Raw genomic sequence first — 13,929 nt, 5'->3', positions numbered from 1 at the left:
AGCACCTCTGTACACAGAGCAGGCAGGATTTCAGGAATCTCAGTGTAATGATGCCCACAAACCTGAAACAGAATATTGTTTTCCATCACACTCCTACAGGAGAAACTCCTCCTGTCTATTCTCCCCAGAGAATAATTCTGAGAAGGAACTAATCCTATAATCTCCAAAGCAACAAGCAATTTTGGGTGCCTTCTTTAGAGGTTAAGCTTGAAGCCCCTTCTCTAAACTGATTTTAGAGTCTGCATTCAGCATGTTGTAGGACAAGGGGGAAAACTCAAAGTCCTTTAAGCATCTCGCACAGATGCTGTCACTGAGAAAAAACTAATTACTTGGAGGTTTTGAACCAAAAAACCATGATGAAATGCCACGCAAGAGATTGTCTCACCCGAATTCTTTACTTATCAAACACTGGATGCTCTTCTCTGGACCACAGATAGGATCCCAGAGATGGTTACCAGCCAGGTCTTTTCTATGACTTCCTCCACCTTCTGGACAGGCTCACACTCTCCACCATAACAGGGAGAGATTTAGAAGAACTTACTCTAAGAGTTACAGGCCACTTGAAAAACCTGCCCTAACACAAGTCTATTATTGTATGCCCTGTTTACTTAAATTCATTCCACAGCCTGGGAGACTTTGCACAAGGAAATTTACAGCTCAAGTTAATAGAGCAAAATGTAAAACTGCTGGTTTTTGGCTGAGGCTGCAAGCAAAGGACAGGCACAGGTTGTGACTGGGGGTGTTTTCACAGGGCCACTGACACAGAATGTGTTTTCAGGGAGTATTTATTTTAAATAAGGAAAGTTTATACAGCTTGAGAAAATTATTGGGAAGGAAATTAAATCTCGTTCTGTTGCTCTTCCGTCTCACCTTGACACTTGCAGTTCTCCTCCCTCCCCCAGGGCTTGGTTAGGGCAGGTTTCACTTGCAGAAAATTGCCTTCCTCGTGCATACTGATTTACTACCAGCTCGTGGACCAGCCTTCTACACCCATTTCAGGAGAGAAGGGACAAGCAAGACCCACTCCTCCCCTACCCTGACCCCAGGCTGCAGTTTGGGAACACAGGGATATGTGGCATTGCAAGGAGGTTGCATCCCACTCTGAGCAACCCGCAAAGAGACAAGTGGGACCCATCAGCTGGGATCCCTCCCCAGGCAAAACTACCCCCAGTCAAACAGGGGATGGGAAGCAACCAGCTTTCTTCCAAAGCTCCTCCAGAAGCAGCAGAGCCAATGCTACCCCTGCCTGGGAACAGCTCTGCTAAGGAAACCGCGGCACCAGCAGCACTGTCGGCAGAGTTTGGCATTCTTTCTTCCAGCCCAGGCACAGCATAGCCTGTTCCTCTCCAGCCCCAGACCTCCCCACCCAAATGAGCCAAGCCAGAAACTCCAGCACCATGCACAAACAGCTATGCGGCAGGGTTCTTTGTTTCAGCCCTGTCAGTATTTAGAAGTCATTTTATTTTTTTTCTATCTTCCCAAGAGTTTCCTCCCCACCTTGCAGTGAGATTTCCAAGGGCTCCCATGACTATGGCAGTAGAGACTTGGACACCAGACAGTTACCATCATGCTGGTACCATAGGGTGGGAATGACACAGAATATAAGGCCAAAAGGAGCCATTTGAGGCAACACCACCCCAGTTTCCTCCAGGCACAGACATCCACCCTATTCTCCATCCCAAAGGCCCCACTGAATACCCACTTCCCCCTCCTGCATCCATCATGCACACCACAACACACTCCTCAATCCCCCACATTGCTAAAAGGCCTGAAATTCAGGAGAGCAAAAGCCTCAAGATGCACCATGCAATTAGCTGGGTGAATTCACAGCACGCATCCCCCATAGCGCCTAGATCACAAGGGATCCAAACCTACCACCGCTGCCACCTAATAAACTCAGCAGCAACCAGACTAACAAAGTCTGGGAGTAAAATCCTCGCAGCGATGTGTTGGTAGGTTCACTTGCCTAATCCCACAAAACTAGTGTTCTGAGCAAGCGTTCAAGCGCTGCAGCAGGACCTGCACCCCACAGAACAGGTTCAGCTCGACTCCAAACGCTCAGGAATCATTCCTGCTCTCTTCTGCGTTTCACCTTCCAGAAATTCCACCTCCCACAGGTAAAAAAATCCTGGCCGAGGTCTTCAGCAGGTGTCAGGCAGTGCATTTCGCTTCCCATCAAACACAGCAGCAAGACAGATTGACTCAGCAGGTACTTGCTATGGTTCAGCTGGAACTAAGCCTCCCTGACATAAAAGCAGCAAAATCCAACGCATTGCAGCTTTGCTGAATCCCCAGCCCAGGTTTCAGTTTATCTGTCACAGAGGAAATTTATTCAGTGAGCAGCTATTTTTCAGGATGCTCTCTAGAAACAGTGCCGGGAGGAAAATAAAGGCTCTGAATTGATATTTGGGGACGGGCAGGGGCAAGATGAAGCTTTTCAGGGGAAAAGCTCCTGGCTACGGGGACATCTCAGGCTTGTCAGTCCCTTTCTGAGCCATGCTTAACTGGATTTATCTATGGTTACCCAGGGCCTCTTCCTAGCAGGTGTTATTTTAGCTCACACTGGTTGTTACCAAGACCAGAAAAGGGATATTTGGCCTGTGGCTAAAATCTGGATAAAATATGCCAAACTGAGTAAGTTCAGTCATGCCAGTTCAAGCACAGGGATGGATTTCATAGGATGAAAGCTGCATTTCTCACCTGAAAGACCTGAGCTCTGTCCTGGGATTTTCCCACTGACAGCTGATGGCCACATAGAAAACAGCAGCTTGTCCCAAGGTTTCCACCTGAAGGTTGGGTTGCTCTTTTGAGCAAGGAGCCCTCATCCTTTCTAAAGAGATGAGGGTCAAAGGAGCAACTCCTAAATCAAACTGCTAAGAGCATAGTTACCCCCACTGTGCACCATCAATTCCTGCTGGCATCAGCAGGCGCAGCAGACAGATCAGGACCTTTTGAGGGCCCCAGCTTGTGTCCTTCAAAGAACAAAGTCATTCAAGGGACCTCAGTTCTTCAACATGGGTCACTATTCTGGGAGACAGGAGGCAGCAGCATCTTGTAGATTCAAACCATAGATTGCACAGGGTTTTTTCAGAGCACTTGAAACATGATGAGTAATTAACTCTGACACCCTTAGGTGTTATTAATCCCACTAAACAGGGGAGGAAACCTAGAAAGGAAACCAGACAAACCCTTGGACCCATTCCAGTTTGCCTTGGGAGTGAAACTTGGCTTGGAAGAGCAGCGCCGCTCGCCTCGGGCTGCACAAGAAGTCCGTTTCAGAGGGAAGAGGGACGCAGCTTCCCTGTCTGCAGGAGAGCAGGTACTTCCCCGGCTGGCGGCAAGGTGCGAGGCAGGGAAGAAGCCTCGGCAGCCCTGAGGGGAGCCTGCCCTGCAGCCTTCCCTAGTAGCACTCGCACCTGCCCGCGGCACTGCAAAGCCTCCAAGAGCTCATTTTAGTGCAGACTTTTGTGCCAGCACGTCCCAGAAAGCTGACGTTGTGGCAGCTCCAGACAGCTCCTTCCCGGCCTGTGTTTCCCCTCTTAACTGGCTTATGCAGCAGCCAGCTCCTCCTGGAGAACCACGAGGCCAGACTCACACTATGGCATGGCCCAGTCACTGTTTTACACTTCCCCAGGTTAGCGATTTTTCCTATCTCATCTATCAGTGAAGCTCCATTCATTAAAGCCTCCACAGGAGCTCATCAGCACCCCAGACAGAAGCACTGCTCAGCTGTAACCATCCACAGCTTCACATCCCTCCTGGTTCCCAGAGGCTCAGGTTTGAAGTATGGGCCATAAGCACACTGCAGGCTCTACACTCCCCTCCTAACCCTGGGATAAGGCCATTTGCTCCCTTAGACATGAGCACAGCTACCACCTTTCCTTCCAGATGACCTGGAGTTATATCAGGACCTAAATATCTAGCTGGGATCCTACTTCTAATTGAAGTAGCAACTATAACAGGACACTTAGTGTCCCCTTGCAAAGTCAGCCTTTAAGGTTCCCTTATACAGTGGTAGAAAGGAAAGGCACCTTGCTTCAGCATCCCAGCTAGAAGACAGTCTCCTGAACAGCAGCCCTGAGCCCAAGTCCCACCATTCAGGCCAGCAGGCACCGGGGGTTTACTCGTCACAAGGCTGCATGTCTCATTGACCATAACATGCGACTTCAGGCAGCATCGCTAGTTTGGTTTTAGATGGAGGGTGCTGTTTGTGGGCTGCCCAGGACTCCAAGAAATCTGGCTAATTCTCCAACCTGATTAGAACCACGGCACTCAGATACGCAATCTCCACACAGGCTATAGAGCCACCCGCATGTGCCAAGTCTGCCGGGCTGCCACCCGTTTCACCGATGGGTGCTGAGATAGGGTACGACACTAGAACAGGCAGCTCATGCCATTCCTATAGGGCACAACAGTAGAACAGGCAGCTCAGGCCATCCCAAGGAGGAGGCACCACACCCGCATGCTCCCCTGCGCCCCAGAGCACCCTCCCATGGCGCAAGACCCAGCAGAAGGTGCTGTGAAAGATAAGGCTGTGTGGGAACCCTAAGTGCTCGCCTTGTTCTTTCCCACCAGCGGTGTTGCAGTCGGACTGTGCTCACCCCAGCCCTTCCCCAGAGCGGGAGCGGCGGAGCCGGCGGCGGGGCCAGGCAGGTGTCTGCTGGAGGCTGCCCTCCCCTCGCTCCCTCGGGCCCCGCAGCCTGAACCGCCTTCTTCCTGGGGCCATCTAGTGGCATATTTTAATATAGTTCCTTAAAACACCAGCACGTTCACCTGGGGTTTATGCAAACATGGCTCTATGAGAGCCTGATGGGCATCCTTCTGCATCTGAGCACAAACTGGGATCTCCAGCACAGCCATCACCTCCGGCAGCAGCTCCCCAGCACCAAGCCCTTCCTCTGACAAACCACGAGCAGCACATGCTCCCTTTTCTCCTGCTTACTATCTTTATGTACAAAGCATATAAGGTTTCTTAATCCAAAAAGATGCTTTCACCAAGGCAGCAGGCTGATTAATTGTGAGAAAGCCATCTGGGCCACCAAGCCTGGCAACTCACAGCCAGGTCAGAAGGATCAGGACTGCTAATTCCAAGGGGTTTTTCTCCTGCAAAGTTAAGGACTTAAACACCTATGCTTCTACGTCCATTCTTTTGTTAAAGCAGACATTCTCCAAATTGCATTTCACACAATGTGCATATAGCCATTTCTGTGCACTAAGTCCTGGGTCAAAAATAAGCTCCTTTCTGCCTAAAGTGATCTAAATGGAACAAAAGATTCCTACAAATCCCACCCAAGACTAGAAAAAGCATTCCTCAGCCTAGATGAGGCTACACCAGTATCAGATCGGTGAAATGCTAACTGTTTTCCCTCCACACAGCAGTGGAGCAAAGCACTGATGTCTGCAAACCCTCTACCCGAGAGCCAGCCCAACAGATCCAGTCACCAACATGGCATGAACCAGGATGAGGGCAGCCCTACTCCTGCACACAGGTCGCTGCTATGCAAAAAGGGACTCAGGCCGGCTCTTCCCTTCATGTGCAGAAAGAGATGTCAGCAGACACTGGAATAGAGTTATTTGCAGAGGGCTGCTGGGCTCACCAGGGAAGCAACACCACCTCTCTGGGCACAACCTCTCACAGAGCAGAGGAGATTGATTTCCGAACCCAAGAATAGTCAGAGCTGTGGTCTTCACCCCCTCCCATTGCTCTGTTCCCTCAGGGCCAAGGCAGAGGTCTTGAGTCTATTTACCCATTGTAAACCCGGCAACTGGCTCTTCAGCCTTCAGCTGCAAGACATGTCCATAATGAACTCCCTCCTCTCCATCTGGGACTGATAGGTCATCAATAAGTCATCAGGAGGCCAGCATGTATACAATGGCTTGGGGGCAGGTGTGTTGTTCCTGCCTCATGCACTTCTGGAAGGAAAATGGGCTCCTAACATGAAGATAGCAGATATTATTATGCTTCTAGTCTTCACTGACATATACGTAAGACTACTGGGAACTTAACACAGCCTAGAAGGTTGTATTGTTCACTCCTACATACAACATCTCATTTTCTGGCAAATTAAGAATTAATTCAGTACAGTAGTTTTCCTGGAAAAAGAAACATTTATTTCCTCAGTGATCAAGTACCTGGTATTGCCTTGCAGCAAAGATGAGCACATTCTGCAGGCCAGTGACAAAAGGCACAAGCAGCAATATCTACAGCTTTGAAGATTGCAGTGGCAAATAAGACCCTTCAGAGGGATTATTAACCACTAGAACTAGTCAGAGAAGTGAGGGTTTCTCCTACAGTCTTGATATCAAGTCAGGATGGACCACTGGAAGATCTTTATCAGGCTTAAACAGGAGCAGCTGGATGAAGCTGAACAACCCATAACACAGAAGGTCAGATTAGAACACAGCCAGAAATGATCAAATGGTCCCATCAGTTATGTTCCCTCACAGCAGTGGGAAAGGAGCAAGGACAAGGACTTGTCAAGTGAGCCTGGCACTCAGGGTGCTCTGACAGCCTGGCAGTTTTCCTGCCAGTAGACATGCTGAGACCCACTCTTCCCAGGACTGCACCTCCTGTCCTCACACAGGCAGGTACGCTAGCAGCAGGGTTCCTGTCAGAGAGCTGCTTTTGGGCAAGATAGAAGTCAAAAGCACTTCTTGGCAATGCCTTCCCAATGGGAAGTAATGCAGATCTTAAACATGAGACTATTGCAGGTATAACACCAAGGGCTACACATGGCTATTGGAGCCCTGCTTTTCCTGCCTTGTGTCTCAGTAGCTAATGTGAGTGATTGCAAGAGCTACAGCAAGCGTCATCCATGTACCTACCCACCACGCTCATACTCCTGACCTTTGAAGTGTCCATACTCTAGATCAGGTTGATTTTGCACACCCCTTCCCAGCACCAGACAACAGGTTAACTGAATAAAGCTGGGATCAACTTCCAAATCAGTTCTCCCTGGTTTTGGGCAGACCTCCTTCTAACCCCAAATGTCAGGAGAGGTTTGGTCTGGCCTGCCTGAACTGGGTCATCCAGCCAAAATAAGTTTCACATTCCTCAGTCAGTACTATCTCCATCACCTTCTCCGCACCAAAGGCAAGAGCAGTCTGTAAGACAGAGAGCCTGAAGGACAAGACATGCCCTGTCTTGGAGCTCTGTTGGACATAGACAGCCAAGGGAACACAGCGTATCCCACATACACAACATTTCTGTTCATCTTGGACCCAATAAAGGCTGATCACCCTCAAGACCTGCAGGGAGGCCCCCAGATAAAGCCTCTGCCCTTCTGTTTGTGATTCAAGCCCACTTGCAGCTTAAGGCTCACGTCTGTGCAAAAGCTGTAACAGTCAGAGGCAGCCATGCTGCCAACAGGAAAGGAGATTTTTGCAAGTCCGTGACTCCTAACACAACCAGCAGCCTGTGCAACACAAGGCTTCACTGGTGGGAGGAAAGACACCCACACCCAGGAAACTTCAGTATAAAGGAGCTGAGAAAAAACGCTTTGCCAAAGTTATGGAATCCATTCTTTAGTGCACTCTCTCATGTTTTTAAACTGCCTAATCCTTCGATCAAAAATACTGGCATTTTTCATGTCTACACCACTGATTCTCTGTAGTGCTGGAAGAGGAAAGCCCTCCCCACAAGTCTTATTACATCCTCAAATTCCCCCCTTAAACTTCAGATCACTCCCACTTGTATCTACAGTTAAGGAGCCCCACTGTCCCAGGAGCCTCTAGAGTCAATGAGCATAGAGGATCATGGACACTCCAAACCCTCCGCTCAGGAGGTAATCTCCTTCCATCACAGCACAGGTCCCAGGGCAAACAGGTTCTTAACCAGAAACTGCAGCTAAACCCAACTTGAAGCTGTGGTATCTTCAGGAAAAGGTAGACTTCAGAAATACAGCAAGAAAAAGGCTTATTTTCAGTAAAACCAACATAAACAGGTCTTACTCATGCAGAGCCTCATTTAGTAACTCTAGCAGAAGGTCTCCTGGTTATTTCCCCATGTTCTGCAGAGCCAGGACATGGAGCTGACTGTCCAGCTCAGTTTTGCAGGGCATTGAGCACACTACAATGAGAAGGGGGGAAACTGAGGCCATCAAGCACATCAACAACCAATGTAGTGAGAAGCCAAACTGAGCAGCCCAAATTTCAGTCCAGCTTTGGAGACCTCGATTCAAGTACCTACTCAGGCACAGCACAAGTCACTGACTCGGTTCCCAACCCATTTTGCAGTTAAACCTCCCATCCTAGAAAGTGTAGGTGGCTGGCCAAGCTGGGCACAGGAAAATCCACCTATAGAGAGGCACATAAGGATATTCAGCCAAAGCTGCAAGCTACAATGGGAGAACAGCTAGGATTAACAAGAACAGGCACCAGAAAATAAGATGGCTCCATCCAGTCTTTCCCTCCACACCCTTCCAGGCCTTTTTCATTTTGCTACGTTAAATCTCTAGAGGGGGCAAAAGGTTGCTTTAAAGCCAAAATATCAGTTCCCTGGGAATAGTTTCTTTAAAACAATATTTATTTCTACTCCATTTCAGACCATACAAGACCATAGTGTTGGGTAATGCCTAGAAGCTCCTATCACAACTACTACCGTATTCCTGTATGCTGGTTACTGACAGCACTTGTCCCAGAGCACCCACAGCCCCAAGTGGCAATCGTTATCAGCAGGTGAATGTCCCAGATTTACTGGGATGTGCTTTGCCAAGAACGGAACATTACACATTGATGCTTTACCTGACTGAGGTCCTTCAAACTAAGAAACACCGCAAGTAGTTTGGGGACTTCTCGCATAAGAAAGCAGGTGTTGAACGGACCAGCCAGGCTGGCAGTTGAATGCAGGATGACAAAAGGCTGCCAGGCCAGCTAGAGGCAGCATGTCACTCGTTTATCAAGTTCCTTCCCTTCCAGCTATGCTCCTGACTCTAGAGCAGGATCTTTGCCACACTCACCCCTGAGTTTCAACATCCTTCCCAAATCCAGGCCACCTCCTTTGTTCTCCAGCCAAGGAACTCCAAAAATCAAAGAGCACAAGAGACCGATACCACAGGACCCCATGTATAACTCAAATCATTTGCACATTTCAGGTGCAAAGCAGATTGGCTACAAGCTCTCTGCAAAGACACACTGGCAGCTGGGGACCAAAAACCAGGTTGGGCTTGCTTAGCTCTAGTTTGAGTCCCACAGACAAGCAAGGATAAACCTGGAAGAGGGTCAGCAGGGAAGGGAACCAGCTAGATATCTGCACAGGCACCACGGAAAAACTTGGACCCCCTTCCATTCTTTAACACTTTGCCTGGCTGGCACTTGCAGACATGAGGTGAAGGCCAGCAGACCCAGCATCAGCTGAAGGACGCAGGCAATCCAGCAGCCCAGGGAGGAGAAGCAGCACCATAGGGAGCCTCTGCCAGCCCCCACCACCCCCTGAGGTTTTCATACACACAGACTGCAGATTTGCACAGAGCAGCTTTCTCCTCCACATTTCAGTTCCATGTAAATCATGTTGCTTGTGACTCTGCTCAGTCCCCACAGAAGTAGAAACCAGCCAAGTCCCTGGAGCCCTCTGAGCCACAGGGAAGGCACATCCAACACAGCAGGACTCCCTCCAGCAAAACAGCCACTTCACAGCTCTCAAGAGTAGTAAAGAAACCACACAGCAGCCTTTTCCAGCACCATACCTACACCGAATCCCCATTGCTTCCCACACAGCCTCCTACCTCCAGAGTGAATCCAGAGCTCCCCATTGCAGCCACAGCAGATCCTCTAAACAGCCTCGCCCACCTCACAGCCCCTTTAACGCTGCAGCCTTCTAGAAAAGACCCTTCCTTGGCCTGAGCCAAGCTTATAGAGACTCAGGTCTCTCTTCCTCCCTGCAGCAAGTTCACACCTTAGTTTTAACTCTATCGATCACAGCTGGTTCCCTTTGCTGCTGCTGGGTAATGGCTTGCACCAGCGCAAAGCCTGAGGTCTGCAGCACGAGGGGTAGCACCGTGCCGAGCAGGCAGCGAGAGGCCTCGCAGAGACGCCAGCGCTGCTCTGCGGGGCCCTGAGGCGAAGCTTTGTGCGAGCCCATGACCGGAGACATGTTGGGTCCCGCTCAAGGGTGGGGAGGCATTTGGGGGGGTGTTCAAGTGATGTGCTAGGAATAAAGGGCAGCCTTCAAAGCTCTTGCTGTCTGAGCTTACAGAGTGTCCCCCCATTTTTCTGTGAGAAATAGGGTTTAGCCCCAAAATGGATGTCGTTTCTGTCACAGCTCATTTCAGCGCAAGAGAGCGGGGTGAGCCCCATGTGCACAGTGCTCAGAGGAGAGCTGGGGAAAGCACCGAGGTCCCCAAGCCATGAAAGCAGGTTAGAAAACATCACCGTCCATCAGCGTGTCCTCAGGGCAGGAGCAAGAGAGTGCTCACCCAACCCCAGAGTACATGGCCAAATCAGACCCTGGCTGTTATTTCTTCCATCAATTGCTCCCATTAACACCTAAAAATCTGATGGGAATACTTTTCGAAGGGAAACCTCTGTGCACTTGGAGTGGTCTCACCCCCCTGATTGCACCGGGGTGATGTGATTTAAGAGGAAGCCGAAAAAGCAGCAATTGATTACCCGTAAAACAAGGTTATAATCCAATAAATAAATGATAAATCAGCGTGTCTCCTTTTAGTGAGGAGCTGGAGACCCAAAGTTCCCCTCGAAGGAGCTGAACAGAATATCCATTATTCAAACCGATCGCAGCTACCCAAGTGGAAAGAGCAGCTGTGCCTTCATGTTTCCTGACACTTTTTCTTGCGCGTTACACCATCCTCGCTGAAAGTGAAGTGATTTGGCCTTGAGATAACTCATTAAGGAAAGGCAGAGATGGCTGTTTTCCAGATTACCTAACCCCTGTCAATGCGGATCGGAACCCGACACCCAAGGAGCGAAGTGGGGTTACTTTGATACATCTCAAATTAATCCTTCTACTCCCAGTGAAATTGCTGCCCTGGTAGCTGTGAATGCCCCCAGAGCTCTGCTCACACAGCTTCACTAAACATTTGCGATGCGGTTGTGCGACCATCATCCTGTTTCCCCTACCCGCCACTCCTGGAAGCATTGAGACCCCGAGGGTTTAACTCCTTCAGAAACCTTTCAGGCCGCTGGAACCCAGGAATTACCTTCCGCAGAAACCCTGCCGTTCCTCCCTGCCAAACAGCTCTGATGCTGACATGCACACACACAATTCAGGGGCCTTAATGAGAGCGTGCACCAGCCTGGGCAGGGACAATAGGCATTTCTCATTACTCATCAGAGACAGTCGGAAAGTAGGACAGCACTTTATTTGGAAGCTCCGCTAGACCTGGAAAGCCACTTCGCTACAGGAGCCCCGGGATACAGTCCCCTCTGCGCTGGTCCAGAAGTTTCACTGAAACATATGTGTCTGCTACCAGTTTCTTAAGCGGGGCGAGTGTCTCTTTCTTTTCCCTGGGAAGGCTTTCTTCCCCATTGTGTGACCACTGCACATTAAAAGGCAATCAATATCATTCCCATTGTTTAGCCTGAAGTTTGATGCATGTCTTCCTGCTTTTACATCCTTGTTCTCACATTTTGGTGCCCCCCAGTTCCACCAAAGCAAGTTGATCTCTGGCCCGGAGCGAAGTGTTTCATGTGAAATGGCAGTTTCTGGTGCAGAATAGTTTTGTAATGAGGGAGGAGGCAGGAAACAGAAATAAGGTTATAATAAGACAAGCTGCTTATGAAGAATAGCTCTGTGTGTGTGTGTGTAAGAGAGCAAAAACTGTAAGACAAGTTGGAAGAGTAGGAATAAAACTATGAAACAAAGTGTTAAAAGATTACTTTTGTACTTGCGTGCATTTGTAAATGTATATGAGTGAGTGAGCGGTGAGGCTAGCATATGAGAAAAGACGAAAACACGGAAGCAAAATAGCTCAGTACATGCGTGCATGTGGATATGTGAGGGAGAGCAACAGAAACCCAAGGAGACAAAGCAAGGGAGGCCTTGTGCCACGCACACCAGCCCGCGGGTGCAGCCGGAGGAGGGCGAGGGTTCATTTTAAGAGCCCGCCTGCTCTCAGAGCGCAGCTACACACACACCTGTAAAACCCTGGGAGGTTGTCTACAAAAAATGCCAGGCCTAATGCCACTTCCCTATGAATGCCCAGCACCGGGGTTCTCATTCGGAGTTCACTGAAATCACCAGGAGCCGTCATGTCGGTGTTGCTGGCCTTCTTGCACACACGCTCTCAGCCCCCCCATGATTATAAGTGAACAGAAGGAGGGTGGGCACGCAGGGTTTCCAGAAGCGGCGGCTCTTTTTCAAACTCCAAAGGAGAAACACTTTCAATTCATATCTTTTCCTTTTTAATGCTGCTACTCGCATCCTCAGCGTTTCTCATGCCCAGGCAGTTGGGGATCCCCCGCGCACCCCACACCCCCGCCGCTGCCTCGCTCTCCCTGCCAGCCTTGGGGAGACGCTTCCCGGGGGGGACCGGCCGGCTGCGGGGGACCCCTGGAGCCGAGCCCTGCCCGTGCTGCCGGGCTGCTCCCACCAGGTGGCACTCCAGGAGCGGCTTAGCCGCGACACCCGGCCCCGGCCCGGCCGCGGCTCCGAACGGCCCCGGCAGCGGCCCCGGCTCCAGCGACCCCGGCCGCGGGGACACCCCCAGCAGCAAGGCACCCTCCTCTCCTCCTCCGAAACATGCGGGCTGCTGGCAGGGAGCATCCAGGTCCTGCCTGCCGCCATGATTGCGTGATTCCCTAATTTCATTATTTCGCGATTTCAGACGTGGGGCGAGGATGGAGCTCTCCCTCCCTGCGTTGCTCTGCCCGCTGCCCGAAGTCAGCCGGGGCTGCGCTGAGGGACAAGCCGGGGACAAGGGAAGCACTCCCGTCACCGTCGGTCCATCCTCCTGACAGCAGAAATTTGGAGCCGCGGGATGCCGGGTTGGGGGGAAAAGGAGGATGAAACTGATGTTTTATCTCTCTTCCCCACCCCGCCCCCGGCTAAATATTTGGCAGAGGGAACAAACCGGAGAGCCGGTTGCAAAAGCGGTGTGAACACAAGCACCGGGGCTCCGGGCCGGCAGCCGAGCGGGGAGGCTCCCGCCTGCTCCCCGCTCCTCGAGGGGCGACGGGCAGGGACCCCCCCAAAGCTGCCCCGGGGTGGCGAGAGAGCCCGGGGCTGCTCGGCGAGCTGCTGTGTGCAGAGCTGAATTTACCCAGAACACACGATAGCGAAGATAATGCAAAGCTGACCGAGACACAGATCCCGAATGCCCCGGTCAGAGCCTCCCGGCCCCAGCCTGCGGGTATCGCTGTGCCCGGCCGGGCGGGACGGAGCCTGGAAAAGCCGGGGCCGGGGGGGGTTTGCGTGCGGGCTGCGGGGAACGGGACACCCCGTGCCCGGTGTCCACACCGCACGCGTCTTGTGCGAAGCGAAAAGAACGCGCGCAGAGCCTCATCTCTTCGCGTTATCTTTGTATTACGACACATAGCTGTATGTATTTGAACTAGATAAACGTTTGAAATACATAAAGCTGCTTAGCGCTGTATACGTATTATATACGGAGAGAGCTATATCTAAATAAAGTAATATACGGCTACGGAGAGGCTCTGGAGCTATGCACATGGTATGTCTGCAATCGCAGCAATGCGTGCGTGTAAACACAGCCGTGGGAGTGCGGGTGTCGGGAGCTGCCGCCCGGCTGCGCCCGCCGCTCCCCCCGGCCGCTCCGTGCCGGGCACGGCGGCAGCTCGACCGGCTGCTCGGGCGGCTGCGGTTGCCGTTGGGCTTCTTCTTCCTCCCCTCCGTAACTGTGAAGAATATTGGATAACATCGCCAGGTTCATTAAATAAAGTCTCTGCTGGCCCAAGCCGCCGCTTTTCCCGGGAGCAAAGCCTTCGGGGTGCAAACCGGAGCCCCGCTTTCTCAGA

Source organism: Mycteria americana, chromosome 13 (assembly GCF_035582795.1).
Source record: "Mycteria americana isolate JAX WOST 10 ecotype Jacksonville Zoo and Gardens chromosome 13, USCA_MyAme_1.0, whole genome shotgun sequence".
NCBI lineage: Eukaryota > Metazoa > Chordata > Aves > Ciconiiformes > Ciconiidae > Mycteria > Mycteria americana.
The sequence above is the reverse complement of the archived record's forward strand: the minus strand, read 5'-3'. Positions refer to the sequence as shown.